Source organism: the organism of the source record quoted next, unplaced genomic scaffold (genome assembly GCF_019419815.1).
Source record: "Pyrus x bretschneideri cultivar Hongxiangsu unplaced genomic scaffold, Pyrus_bretschneideri_v1 Contig61, whole genome shotgun sequence".
NCBI classification, from domain to species: Eukaryota; Viridiplantae; Streptophyta; class Magnoliopsida; order Rosales; family Rosaceae; genus Pyrus; species Pyrus x bretschneideri.
In genome coordinates, this window is record NW_025999800.1 from 2,497,220 (window position 1) to 2,509,433 (window position 12,214).

The following is a 12,214-nucleotide window of genomic DNA, read 5'->3' on the forward strand; positions in this document are numbered from 1 at the left end:
ATGCGTTCTGAAAATTGGATGGTGGGAACACAGGACCAGGATAATATACGACGACGTATTGATTATGTATACGAAGACGTATTGACTATGTTGATGCTTTCGGTTTCCAAGAGAATTTGATCGGCCTTAGGTCGTGTTTGGTCGGAAAAGTTTGGGGTAAGTATAAATGTGGAAATGGAATGAAATTAATGAATTTCATGCCTTGGTTTAAAATAAATTGACCGTATCACCATTGAATCATGAGTTATTACTATTTTGACTATTGAGGTGACATCTTTCGAGGACTTTCCTACTCCCGAAGACGTTGTTATAGCATCCCATACCAACTATACAATGTAATTTGAGGAAGTTAAAGTCGCGCACAATAGTACATGAAACAGATTTCCGGAATCCATCGTACACACAAGTATTGTATTACGGTACGGATTTTTTAAGGTTGCACACAAGAGTATCTAAAACGGGAATGTCAAAAGTAGCAGTGTGTCAAACTAATTATACAATGTCATGGGCTACTTTGACATCCCCGTTTCATGTACTTTCGTGCACGACCTTGCGAACGTTTGACAATGCTTGTGTGTATGACGGAATTTCCTTCCTCATAGATGCAGATCAAAAAGAAATTAGAAACATTGGAGACTAGGAAGAAGAACAAAATTTTCATTCAAGCAAGGGGGGGAGCATGGAAATTACTTTTTCCTTAACATTATAAATTGGATGTTATTGTTTTAGTACCATAAGCAATAAAATTTACACTAACATCGTCGGATAAAGACCATCTACCTGACAAAGGGTTGTACTCGAACCCAGCCATCTCTTGGACCTGCACAAAACCAACCAAACAGAAAACAAGCGTTAGCGACAAGTGCATGGGTAAAAATAGCAGAAGTTCCTAGGGCGGAAAAAGTTGTTACGACTTACAGAAATAGAAGCACGCTCCAGGATCAGGGCTAGTTCTTCGGGAGTGAGAAAACTGGACCATTGATGTGTACCTTTAGGAAGCTGTAAAACAATCGATTTGGTTCAAGTCAAAATGTTATCAACAGATGATGAATAGACTTGAGAAAATATGACTTGATCAAACCATTTTCAAAGAAAAAAGCTGAAGAATAGAGAAATCCTTCCACCTCCATAGCGAATTATTTTAGAGGTACACATTGAATTGAATAAGAGTTAATTCCTTTAGAATTGTAACAATTGTAATCACAACGATATAATATGGAATTTTAGTATAGCTTCAGGATATGTTTCCAGAAATCTTAGTGCACTTGAACATACTTTAGATTTTGAAACCCAGCATCGTTTCATTGACAACAATTTCTAAAGTTTCTATGCAATATCATATAGCGATATCAGTTGGATAGTTCTAATAAAACAGGAATCATATCACTCGCATATAAACCAATCAGTTCTGCTAGAATTTCAAACAAGAATACAACAAAAACAACCAAGTTAAAGAAAGAAGGCAAAATTTACAGCAAAGCAACAGATGTTGCATGGTAGATCAAAAACACATAATCAACTGCAGGAGGTAATAACGAATTATACCCATTGGAGGATATACTCTGCTGCAAAAATGGCAGTAGCATACGCTCTCATAGAACGGTTAATAGTTGAAATAACAGTAGCTCCACCGGTGACAGTTAAGGCTGACAGGGATTTGCAGAATTCAGCAGGGTCTGCTACATGCTCAATTACCTTGAGTAAAATCATCAATTTACAACCAAATTAGTTATGAACACTGAAGAAAGCGAGAATCATACAGGCATTTTTTACCTCTAAAGCAAAAACAGCATCAAAATTCTTCTGTTCCTCAACTAGCTTTTCTGTGTATATTATAATTGGAAGAAAACAATTAAGAAAAGAACGATTACTTGAGATTAAAGAAAAATACAAACGATCTTCAACACTGAAATAATAGCACTTTCTAAATAAAAAAACTCACAACAACACAATGTGCTAGTACAGGTCAAATGTTTTAGAAGATCACCAACATTTACTGATACCACCGCAAAAACGTAAATTGCATGGGACAAAGATTCCAAATAGGATACTGAAATAATCAAAATACCATTTATATCATGCAGGAATGTCTCAGAAAGAAAACACATTTTAAGTGGCTATCAGCTGGGAATCATTTATCGTATTTAACAGCTTTTGAATGCAGTGGATGCAACCAAGTATAGTTTTCCTAACTTACGCCATCAAAGATCATAGTGAGCCATTCAATGTGTTCATTAAGGGTGGAAACCCAGCATTCTAAAGAGATGCATGAAAGATTAAATACTAATTGAATCCATTACCACAAACTTGACTACACAGAATAAGAACAAATTTAGCGCATACCAGCTGTAGTGTATTGGTATTCAATTCTCGAGGTCACTGGATCCAAATCCTGTGTGAATGAGTAACGTTTAGAAGCATGTTAAGACACTTTAGGAAACAAAGTACTTGCACATGCACAAATACTTAATAAATAAAAAAAATTAAATAAACTGCCATTGTTCAAGAGAGTAGTCATACAGCGTGAACACGCGCTATCTTGATATTTTCTCAACTGCATCAACTCCCGTCACAGTAGCTCCCATTCTAGCTAAAGGCTGAAAAAAGGCTAAAGATTATTACATTATCATGGCCCCTTAACCAGAAACAATTGCTAGGTAAAGCTATCAGTTAAATTAAACATAACTGAAAGAGGAGTCAAAATGTTGTGCGAGTACAATGCAGAACATATTAATAGTGAATCAGCGCACCACAGGTAGGAGGTACAATTATATAAACATGGTGTTCATGTGCAGTGAAGAGGACTGAATGCACCTGGGAATCAGCACACCACAGGTAGGAGGTACAATTATATAAACACGGTGTTCATGTGCAGTGAAGAGGAGTGAATGCACCTGGGAAGGTGCACGATAACATACCTCAGAAACAATTCCACCACCGCAGCCAACATCGATAAATTTGAGACCTTCAAATGGCCTAGGAGATAACGGATCCCTCCTGAACATCAGAAACACAAAACATAATACTTGGAATCATCATTTAGCTTTTCAAGTCTTGAAAAATGTTAGTAAAGTATCGTTCCTTTTACGAATTTCACTTCAGCAGGCAATGCCAGGCACCAAAGCAATCTACTTTCTTAATTACTCGGCAGCTACAAATTTGGCAACATTACTAATCCCTAAAACTACACCAAGAAAACCTATTTACCCGAAATGTCGGCAAAGCGTGGAGCGAATGAAAGCAAGCCTTGTAGAATTCAGCAGATGCAATGGTTTGAACGGCCCTTCAGAATCCCACCTGAAAAATCCAATAACAAGTAAATTTCTTTCTCATTGGTCATGAATTCACAATCATACCACAGATAAATCAAATTCAAGTGCAAAAATTGAACCTTGTATGCTAAAAGGGAGAAGCTCTCACCAGGTTTCGGCAATGGAGGCGAACTTGGCAAGTTCGTACTGGTTCAGAGACGACGGGGAAGGAGAATGAGGGTTTAGCGGAGGTGAAGCCGGAAGGGGCTCGGTTAGAAGAGGAGCGTCTGAGAAGACTCTGGTTACACTGCGAACGCTCGAGAGCCGTGGGCTGAGATTGCGGTGGAGGATTGTGGAGGTGGTCTGCGGTGGTCGGAGTTGCTTCAGGAGCTTCAAAGCCACAGCCATGGCGATTTTGCTGAGATTAAGAGAGTGAGATTAAACGCAGAAGAAAGGTAAGGAGTCTGCAAATAGAGTCCGTCCGGCAAAGGGGAATCCTTTGGGTTGGGTTTATGAGTGGGATTGGGTTAATGCTTTTGGGTGGGATGGTGAAGGCCCAAAATTTGGCCCATACTTAAAGCCTGGATCTACTTGTGATTTAATTCTAGAATGATTGAAATCGTTTTTTATTACCTTAGCTGAAAAAATGGTAAGCTAATTGTTTGGAATTGATTTTAAAACAACTGAAATCGTTTTTTTTTGTGAAAATATTTCAAAGTTTCAAAAACCTTTGAAATGCATTTTGGAAGAAGCATAATTATGTATTTTTGCAGAGAGCATTTCAAGTGTTTTTTCAAGGTTCACTTGTATTTTTATTAAAAATTAATTTCATAAATACTTCCAAGTTCCAAACAAGCATAAAAAGCACATGTCAAATTATTTTCGAGAAGCATTCGTCAAATATTTTTTCATGAAGCACTTTCGGCTGTTTGTTCATAAAGCAAACACTTGGAATTTTAATCAAATTTTAACGTGTTTTTAATAAAAGCACTTCTGCACATAAACACTTATGAACGTAATTGCTTCTTACAAAGCAATTTCAAACCAGCCCTTTGTCCTTATGTTTTTTTTTTTTTTATTCCACAAGTTTAAATGAGATTTTGTCTTTGAAAAGAAAAAAAAGTAGAAAAGCCTACTTTAAAAATGCCATCCTACTAAGAAGGGGCAATTGTTTTTTTTTTTTTTTCCTTCAATTCTGTTTACTAGATAAAACCAAATCGTATACAGTAGTCCACACAACAGTCTAACCAAAAAGGAATCAACAAATAATTGAGTTATTAGTTGAACTATGTATAATGTATCCGAGAGTTAACAAGTATCATAAAAAGTTGGCATCGAGATAAACATTAAAAAAATGAGAAATAAGACATATCAATTATGTCGTACAATCTTGCAAGCAACTCAATGTTGGAATTAAAGCATATTCTTTGTGATTAAAACGAGAAGACGAGAATCAAAAATGAATTTCAAGAGAACGAGAGAGGGAGAGATTGGATAATCCTTCTTAGTTTGTGCTCCAATTAGTAAGAACTTAATCAAAATTAAAAATTAATGCTACATTTACCATTTATTAGGGATCAAAATAAAAAATTGTGTCAATCTTATAAACTATTTTGACTAAAGACCATTTAGGCATTTAAATTGACAACCTAAAAAACTTCAGTTATCGCGAATTTTTCAACAGTTTTGGCCAAAATTTCCGTTCGATCGGAATGTTAATAATTGGTAGCATAATGAAAAAATAGTACCACTTTCATTCTCCAGGACACACGCACACATATATTATATATATAGCTGTTAAATTCCAACAGACCAGAGATAAAAATGGGCCCTTTGAGAATGATGCGTGCAGAAAGCTGCATGGTTGCGCTTCAAAGCTCAACCAACAATATATTATACATATGCACACACACATGTATATCAGATGAACGTACATGATTGAACATGACATCTTGAATTTTACCAAAAAGCAATAAAGCATCTCGGTCCATTCTCAAAATATATAGGTGAAATGGAAAAAAAAATAAAAAATTGTGGTGTAAAAATGTGTACCTGCACAAAGGACTCCCTTTCCCACGTGAGGTTCTCTGCAACTTTTCTTCTGCTATTAACTCTTTGATGAACAAAGAAAGTGACAGACACGTTGTTTCTGTCTTAGTCCCCCATACCCTCCTGGTTATATTCACCACCACCCCTCCTTTTGTAGTAATTCTCGTCGATAAGAAGAAATGTCTACCATCAGAAGTTTACCAAATTTTGTATGTGTTTTTTAAAAGTATAATTACTCTCGTATGACCAATTAGTTTTATGTTAGAATATTAACTTCTTTTGTGGTATCAAATCTCATTGTCATACACGTTTAACGTCACTCTTGTGTAGACCACATAAAAGGCTTTGGAACTCGTTACGGGTGAGGAAGGTGTGTGAAAATATGAAGAAATGTCTCACGTTGAAAGTTAATTTACCAAACTTTGCATGTGAAGTTGTGTTACTCGCTACATATACATCGTTAGTTTAGTTTCGGGTGAAACATCAACGTCCTGCTTCTCTCTCACACATGCATGCATTATGCACGTACGAAAAAAACCATTTGGCCTTGATGGCTAGTTGCCTTTTCAGAGTAGGGTTTCATCTTCATACTTTCCAAATACTTGTTTGATGACAAAATCTGTTCGAGAGAGTGATGAGCCTTTGAATGATAAACATAGAATATATATGAATAAATAAATAAATATATATATATATATATATTAGTGGGTGTGACAAGTGACTGTGCTATCTACCTTTTCCTTTAATGCAATGGGGACGGGATGGATATATATATATATATATATATTTGTGGGTGTGACAAGTGACTGTGCTCTCTACCTTTTTCCTTTACTGCATTGGAGACGGGATGGGCGTGTGATAGTTTGGACTTACCTGTTCGAACCCGTTTCCTAGGGACATGGATCATCTCCGAATTCAATTGTCTTAATTTTAGGATCTAACAATCCGGACTGTTGAAATTTAATTCAACGGTTACAAACAGCGATCCACTTTAAAGTTATAAAACTTTAGCCGTTAGATTAAATTTTAACAGTCCAGATTAATGGATTCCTAGAATTAGGACAATTGGATCTGGAGAGGATCCATGTCCGTTTCCTAGAACTGGAAGTTGGATTTGATTCTACTTGTCCATAGTTGCCCACCTTTGAATGAAGGCTTACAATTCATGTATATACAATTATATATGCATGCATTAATTAGTGATTTGGTACAACAATGATCACTCTATGATCTAAGGTGGTGCAAAAAAAGGAAAGTGATCATCTCCTGATCTTTTTGTGGGGATTCGAAGAATTAATTAATCATGTTCATTCATCATACATCGTGCGGTTAGAAATTATTTTAAATTTTAAATTTTAAATTGAATATAAATAGGGGTGTGCTATACGCACACCCAATTTTACTTCTTACAGACCCCTTAATAATTTATGTCTGTTGATTTTCTTCAATTCATCTTATTCGACAATCGAAAATTAAAAAGGTGTGAGAAGTAAAACGAGATATATGAATATCACAGCCCTATAAATAATACCTAACGAAAATTAACCGCATGATGTACAATGAATGAATATAATTGATTGATTGATTATCTGTATCCTCACAAAGAGGATCCAGAGAGGATCCTCTTCCGCAAAAAAAATACCGTGCATGATATAGCATCAGACTAAATACTAAATTATTGCACGTTTACTATTTTTTATTTTTTATAATCATTTGATTTGAACGTATGTTATAGTATCTTAGCCAACTATCAGTGAGATATATCAACGTTGATCAACGTTTGTGCGGCACAAAGCCAATGATGAAATTGAACTACTTTAGGATTAGGGTTTTAGCTGGTAGGATTCGTCCTCTACACGAGAAATTTTTCTTCGCGACAGGAACACAGATAATACATCACGAGTTTTTATAGAAGTGGTGGAAATTTTATTTTTTAAGTTATTAACTTTTAAACATATATTTCATCATTTTTATAATAACACATGTTGTACCATTCCGTATACCGATCACACTGAAAAATCTCTTTCCCTACATGCATCGGCGTCTATCAATAATTATTCTTGGGTGAATGTATTTCAAATTGGAGAAGGGAAGTTTTGCCTTGGGACGGCTTAAAACATAATTGAACACCATCACTTGAAACTAATTGCTTTTTGTGTTGCATGTTCATATTCTAGCAAATATGTACGCCTCAGAATTACTCGCATGCATAGAGGACTGTACTAAACTTTTCCCCTTGGATTATTAAGTAAAGTACATATAAAAAAATATTAGTGTGAGTTTCTAATCTATATCGAGAGATTTTCATCATTTTTTATTATGCTATACACCCGAAAATAGTAAAATTTCTGCTTATACGAATTCAAACTTGTAAATGCAGAGAAGCACGAACTACATACCCTAATCCATGGGATTCAAATTGAAGGGTGGAGGTGGGTAAATATATAGCTAGGTCACTTTACTATTGAGCATGCAGTAGTAAATAGTAAATGTTGTACCAAGACTGTTTACAAATAGTGAAGTTTTTTTTTATTTCAAATGTTGAAAAAGAAATGGTGGGATCCATATATTAAGAGGGGTCATGTGTCCTTTGCAATTTAGTCCTTCTCTGCATGCAGGTGGTCTTGTTTCATCAACCTTCCCTCCACAGGGGCAATTGTCCTACAAATAATACCCCACCCCGCCACTGTAATTTCATTTCACTTTCGTTATTTGATGAAGTTTACAAATTTAACCAGGTTCTGTTATTTTCTTACTGAGCATGAATTGTTGTACATTTGGTATGGGTGGTAGAAATTTATAAGTTCTGGTTTAAATTGATGTCTACTCTTCAAAGAGAAATCTATCTGGTTCCGGTTCTGGTCCCCAGAAATTAAACCTTTAATCGAACCAACATAGATAGTGTCAGATGATACTCTCTCTCTTGCTTGCTAATGGTAATATCCCCAGAAGTAAGTGTCAAAATCACGAGCTGCATATTTCCACGGAATTATTGAAGAATATATATATATATATATATCGAGTGTTTAAGTGTTAATCAGTTAGTAATAATTTAAACAACGTTAATCATTTATTTGGGGCAGCTCCACAAGTATTTCATGATCTGAATCACAGAAGCGCTCAATCATAAATCATTCTTGCAAAAATTCACTGCAACCGGAAATTGTCTTGCTCTACAATTGTTATTGTGAACATTTCCTTTGTTTATCAACAATATTGTGTTCGCCTATTTGATATGACCAAGTTAGATAAGTAAATGTCACTTGATTTCAGTGAATTTCGTAAGGATAATCTTTAAGTGATAACATATACATATAAAATGGCAGGTTTAGATTATGCGAAATATCCTGGAACAAGTGTAGATGATTAATTAACATCGTATTAAGTTACTAATTGATTAACGCTTCTGTTTACACATCATTTATATTGTCATGCAAGAGCAGCCTCATCAAAGATAGAGTTAATCTAAATATTACATTATGCACTACATGACCATAACAAGTTAATGCCTCCGTCGAAAACGACATCCGTCAAGAAGTTTGCTTCGTGGTAAACATGGCCGAAGGCCATGGGGTTGAAAATTTTGTCAAAGAAAAGAAAAACATGCTTATTACACGAAAAATGCTATTCCAAATTTCCAATGGCAGTGTCCTCTAAATCACTTAAATATTATATCAAGATTTTCTTATGTTCATCTGCTGCTGAAAATAATTGATTGGTCCACCTAGTATCACAGAGGAGGGATTTTTCGGTGTACCCGGTAACACCAAAAAAATTTGGTGTACCCTCACTCATAATGGTGAGGGTGCACCAAAAAAATTTGGTGCACCCTCACTTTTTGTACACCAAAAAATTTTAATGAGTGAGGGTACACCAAAAAAATTTGGTGTACCCGGTACACCTAAAAATTTTCCCACAGAAGGAACCAGTAAGGGAATAAAGCTTATTCAGCCACCGTCTGGACATTTGACAACATGATTGGCCCTTATGACTAGAATTGTAGATCACAGAGATTCTATCGTATGAGAAATTTTCATTGTGACTGGAACACGGGTGGTACATTACGTTTATATACTTGGTGGAAAATTTTATTTTTTAAGGTATTAATTTTTTAATACATATATCTCACTATTTGTATAATGACATGTGATTTACTACCCTGTGTACCGTCACACTTAAAATTCTCTCCTAACGTGTAATCGGTTTTGTAACTTTTTGTGAGGTATATTTTTGTATTTGGCTAGTGTCACGCGATAAAGTACAAATGAGAGAAATACAATATGAGAATATACCCGTTACAACCAGTAATTCTTCTAGATCAACCACAATGATTTAAATTTGTAGGAAGAAAAATTGTCAAACAAATTAAAAGATGGTTGCTTACATGCGTTTGGCCAAGTTGGTGTTAAAGCAATGTGCGCCTTTTGCATTCAAGTTCAAATTAGTTTTTCCGTAATTTAGATATTTGATATAATATCTTACTATTTGTCCAAAAAAAAAAAAAATAGAAAAAACTAACAAAAAGTTCAAAAAAACTTTTCAAAATGACAATAAAAATGTAGTAAATAGTACCAGGAAAAGATAAAAATGTGATTTTTCGTTAAAAGTAAACAATACTAAGAGTGTTTCGTTAAAACTCAAAAAAAAAATACCCCATAGCACTTTAATGAAAAACTTCCGATAATGTTCACTTAAACAAAAAATTGCATTTTTACACTACAAAGTCAATATTGGTACTATTCATTTTATCCTTTATTTTGTCGGTTAAAACTCAAAATTTTCAAACTTTTTCATTAATTTTCTTTTAAAAATATTTTAAGCTAATCACCAATAATCAGACTAAATTAAACACAAATATACTTTATCACACTAAAAGCATCTGATGATGCAATAATCTCCAACACACAAAACAGCAAACAGAAAAAATGGGTTTTTGGAGATCCCAGATGGAAGAGGAGCTTGAGAATTCTTCGATGGCAAGGCTGGTGAAGCAATCTGATCACTGCTTCACAGACATTAACTCCAACTTTCGAACCCGTGAGCTTCTGAGGAACTCAGACAGAGACCTGGGTTTCCACTGAGATCCAAGTTCCTCCCCAACCTCTTGAGGAAACTTGCATTGAAAGGCACAACACCCCCAACATGTTCCTGCTCAGATTCATGTGGTAAATGTGCGAGAGGCTGCCAAACCCGACCGGGATTTTGCCGGTTAATCGGTTGTTCTGCAGCGACAGAGTGCTTAGATTCTTGAGCTGGGAGAAGGATTCCGGGATAGTGCCCGAGTAGCCGGAATCAGCCAGCCTGAGTTCTTGGAGTTTCACCAATTTACCAAACTCCAATGGCAGAGGAAGTGCATTGGATTGCCGTCTAAAATGAAATACTGCAAGCTCTGCAGCTTTTCCAATCCGTTCGGAAATTGCCCACTTAACCTGTTGTTGCTTAGAGCCATGAAAACCAATAAACCGAGCTTTTCGACGCCATTGGGGATGGTGCCTGTGAGTTGATTGGAGCTGAAGTCAACTTTTTGCAGCAAAACCAGTTGACCAATTGTGTCTGGGATGGAGCCTGTGAGAGAATTGTAGCTCAAATCAAGGCCTTGGAGGTTTCTAAGACTGCCCAGCTGAAGAGGGATGGTGCCTGTGAGCATGTTGTAGCTCAATCAAGGTGGATTAGTGTCCGGAGGGGTGAAAATCTCCGGTGGGATCGGACCGGAGAGGCGGTTTTGTGACAACGTGAGGATTTCAAGGGACTTGAGGGAGGAAATTTGAGGTGGAATTGGGCCGGTGAGTGCCGGGTTGGACCGGAGGCTGAGCTGCTGGAGCAGGGGAGGGGAGGATGCTCTGTTTTGAGAAACAGAGAGGGTGGTTTTTGTGTGGGTGAAGCAGTTGAAGAAGAAAGCAGATTGGGAAATGGGAGGGAGAAGATTAGGGAGGGAAGGGAATGCGGGCCGTTTTTTGAGGAGGGGTTTGGTGGGGAGCCAAAATCTAGCCGGGAGACATGGGGCGATTGTCTTTTCCGTTTTGCACTCGATTCCGGGCCAGGAGGAGGAACTTGGCAAGGGTCAGGGTGAGAATTCTCCAGGGTTGATCAGAGGACAGGATTCCATGATCTTGAAGAGCGTTTCTGATTCAGATGGAAGCATGGTGTTGATGGCGGCGCTGGTTTGAAGGAGGAGGAGAGCGAGGAGAAGGAAGAGAAGAAGTGGAGGGAGAGAGCGTGAGAAGGGAAGGAACATTGTGTCAAGGTGTGGAGCAGGTTTGGTGAGTTGCAGCATTTTGTTGTCTGGTTTTTAGATGGGTTTTCACTTCATGTGAGTGCTAGAGAGAGAGAGAGAGAGAGAGCGAGAGAGAGGGTGAGTTGTAGGACAAGTGATTGAAGTGATAGGAGGAGTGGTGAAAATCAATGGGGGAAGGGGGGGGAATCATGACATCTGGTAATATGAGTAAGAATTTGATGGATTTGGATCCTCTCCAGGGAGACGAAGCCTCTTGACCTAAACACACGAACTGAATTTCGATCAAACGGTTACAAACAGAGGATTTCTCTAAAAATTATAATAATTGTAATTGTTGAATCAAATCTAACGGTCCGTATATTTGGGTTCAGGAGGCTCCATCTCCTTTGCTCAGGAGGGATTCAAATCCGAATTTGATAATTGAAAAGCACAGGTAGGGTCAAGAGATCGAGGGACCTTGAAGGGGGCATGTTTCACTTTTCCCACACACAATTTTGTTTTCCTATTGTTAAGCAACGGATCAATTTGATAATTATTTCTTTTTTAATTTTTAGTTTTTTTTTATTTTAAATTTCAATTTTCAAGAATAAAAATTTAAGATCAAATTTGAAAAAGAAAGTGTTTTCAGGTTTTGGTTTTCAACGACAAAATAGTTTGCATTGGAATTGCATCCCACAAA

At 36.7% G+C, this 12,214-nt stretch overlaps 2 pseudogenes; both read right to left on the minus strand.

The window, feature by feature from the left end:
* Positions 1-637: 637 nt before the first annotated feature.
* On the minus strand, positions 638-3,719 carry LOC125471743 (annotated as a pseudogene).
* Positions 3,720-10,164: 6,445 nt separating this feature from the next.
* LOC125471798 lies at positions 10,165-11,589 on the minus strand (annotated as a pseudogene).
* Between the last annotated feature and the right edge of the window lie 625 nt (positions 11,590-12,214).